This window comes from Neopelma chrysocephalum, unplaced genomic scaffold, assembly GCF_003984885.1.
Source record: "Neopelma chrysocephalum unplaced genomic scaffold, ASM398488v2 Primary Assembly neopelma1_129, whole genome shotgun sequence".
NCBI lineage: Eukaryota > Metazoa > Chordata > Aves > Passeriformes > Pipridae > Neopelma > Neopelma chrysocephalum.
In genome coordinates this window covers 2,046,221-2,049,571 of record NW_020897791.1, presented here as the reverse complement: position 1 = coordinate 2,049,571, position 3,351 = coordinate 2,046,221, and positions in this window count along the sequence as shown.

Below are 3,351 nucleotides of genomic sequence, written 5' to 3'. Positions count from 1 at the left end.
TAATCCTTCTGTTCCCTTTTCAGGAAAATTATTTGAACCAGAATTTCTCTCTGGACTGCGGTGTGGAGTGTATTTTCACTCTTTCTCTCTGCAGTGTGAAACAAGCTTTCATTGTTGTTCCTTCTTGAGTGTAGATGAGGACACAGAGGGTAAACAAGATTTGTAATGGGATTGCAACTTGCTGACTGTTTACGCACTTCACATTCTAATTTAACTAAACCTTGCATTTTCTGAATGGCTGCAAAGATGGTCTCTCTCCAGTCTACCGAGGTCTTGTTCTCATATCCCACAAAATTTGACTGCTTTGTTTTGGGGGTTTGATTATTTGTTTGTTTCTTTTTAGTTTTGTTTTTGTTTTATGTTAATCTGAAGACAGTGTCTTGGAGTTCACTGAAGGTACCAAGAAACTTCATCCATATCTGGGGTGGAATTCAGATGCCTACACGAAAATGTCTAGAGGCAATTTAAAAGCCCTTGGTATCTGCTGGTAGACATGAGTATGGAAACTGCAGTGTTGCCTTGAGCTTGAGTTTTCAAATGGCACCAAAAAACAGTGTTTTGACACTCAAGTTAATTTCTTGGAGGAATGGAAACACAGAATATAAATTTCTAGTTGCTTAAGGAAAACAGAAATTAAACTTATATTTCCAGTAAAACGGGTGAGTTATTCCTGTGGCAGTGTGATTTGTAGGAGTCACAGAGGACATATATTTAAGGAATCCCACGACTTTGCTATTTAAGATGCTCATTTTAAAAGTGGCTAAAGCAGACACAAGGGAAAGGTTTAATTCCCTAAAAAACAACTAACAAGAACTACTTGCTCTGTTTTTCTTTGTACACATAATCAAGTTTTCCCAACTCAGAGCAATTACATATCCAATATTTGAGTTCATTAAAGATTTCTTGACACAGATTCTGCCTCCAGAGTGTGGCATGTCACCTTGTTGTGACCTGTAACCTCAGCTCTGCTCTCACACTTGGTGTGGGTTTGGGTTCAGGGTCACAAGCTGTAGCCACTACATCATTGTGGCCTTTTTTTCCATCAAGTAGAAACATTTCTAGGAGGCAGTGAAATACTTATTTGTTGGTTAAAACAAGGCAGGTACGAGAATAGGGTTGTTGGGGAGCTGTGTGGTAATTGAAGGAGCTTTTCCCATAGGATTTATTTGTTTCTTTGTTTGTTTACTGTTGCAGAAACCTTTTGGGAGAAGAAGTGAAAGCAGTTCGAAACAAAGAGCTGGAGCGGGGTGAGCATTCCTGGAAATGCCACAACCACTTAGGATGACAAGGTCAGTTTATATGTGCTCCCTTTCTTCTGTTTGTGCTCTGATCTAATCAGCTGAATCCAGGCAAGGGGAAGGAAAACATCCCTGCCACAAACACTCAATCTGTAAACTCCTCCACTTTCTCTCAGCCAGCAGTGATGTTCTCTGAACTGATCAAGACTTTTCCAGATGCCAGGGTTTGTGTTGTCATTGCAAGGCTCTAGTTTCCTTTGGCCCCATTTTGACGGGGAAAGAGAGAAATGGCGCAGAATGAATGGAAACATGAGGCAGATAAGGAATACCCTGTGGGAGGCCTCAGTGCTTGACTACAATCTTATTTTCTAGAAGTCAGAAGATATTGAGGTGTCTGTTCAGGTCATGGTAAAACAGATCTTGTTCTTATTTTCACCTCTGTAAAGCAGAGTTCTCAGAGAATCTCATGTCCAGCCATTAGAAGCAGCCCAGATTCATACTGATTCAGAGCTCAGTTCATGGGAATTTTTGGTGCCTATGATGTCTGGTGGAATTGATGTGATTTCCATTCCATATGGAACCTATCCACCAGGTGAGTTTTAGATTGGATATTAGGAAAAATTTATTTACTGAGAGGATGTTCAGGCATTGGAACAGGCTTCCCAGGGAAGTGTTGAAATCACCATTCTTGGAAATGTTCAAAATCATGTGTAGATGTGGCACCTGGGGACATGGTTTAGTGGTGAACATGGTGACGCTGGGTTTACAGGTGGACTTACGATCTTACAGGTCTTTTCCAACTGAAACAATTCTATGATCTTGTATCCAGCGGAGCTGGGATCAGAGTCTTTGCCTGAGAAGACCACGATGATCTCCCAGCATGATATTTGCTATTTTACATTAGTCGTAACTGGAACAAAATAAGGATATTCTGGGTTGAACATGTCATTTACAACATTTAATGGTAATTTATTTGTATAGGTTCCATAAGTAAAGAGGAGATGAAGTCTCAGACATGTACCTCTTCCTTCAGGTAAGCACTGATTGCATCAACTCACATCCTTTAATACCTCAACATGAACCTCATGGGCCTCGTCATTAATACCATAACATTAGCATATCTTTTGCATGGAAGGGGACACACCTCCCAAATATTTGATCAACATGTTTCAAAAGTTTGAGTATACATCCACACTATTTTTTCCCCACTCAGATCTTGGTTCCCTCACCAGATACACGTCCTGTATGTGAGTTCACTCCTGGATTATTCTCTGCAGTAAATAATTTTCCCCCAAAAGAAGAGCCTGCACTGATTGTGGGAATAGGCAGCTCCAGGGACTTGTTCTTATAGGCATTTGTGGTAAACGTTACGCCATCTGTAATTCATAGAACCTTGCACAATCCTCCAAAACTAATCCAACAAGCTGCTGGACTCCCAAATGCCCAACAGATGCCTTTATGCCCTGCTCTAAGGCAACACCTTAGAACTTTTTATGTCATGCTATAATAATGTCTCTCTGATGGGTTGTAACATCCTTTACACTATTTCAGGCACTTCAGGCAGGGAAAACACAAAAACTTTATCATTCTACGTTAGCACTAGAAGTTCTGTAACTACCTGAGACTCAGAAGAGACACTTGTCTGCATGTCTAGGACTTTTTTATTAGGAGAGAAACCAAAACCTTGCATTGAAAGGCCACATTTTACCACTAGTAAGCTCACCTGAACAGGATAAACTGAGAGAAATTGCTAATGCTGATGTTGGAGAGCATCTCTGCAGAAGACTCCTGTACCATGCTCTGGGTATCGCTTGTGCTACAGTAAAGAGTGAGCATGTCCAACCCACAGAAACTTTGTGATTACAAACAGTGACAGGCACAGAAACAGCCTTGTGAACAGGAGAGCTGAATGTCCCAGGAAGACCCAGAAACCCTGGATCTGAATGTTGGAGCACCATCTAGTGAACACAGGAGCTCACCTTTGTTCTGTGTTGGTCTATCACTAAGCAGAAGGAAAAAGTATGTGGGGAAAGGTCAGCATATTCATGTTCTGTGCTGACTGCCATGCTTACACTAACTTCTTGCAAGTATTGCAAGATAAATATTGTAAATA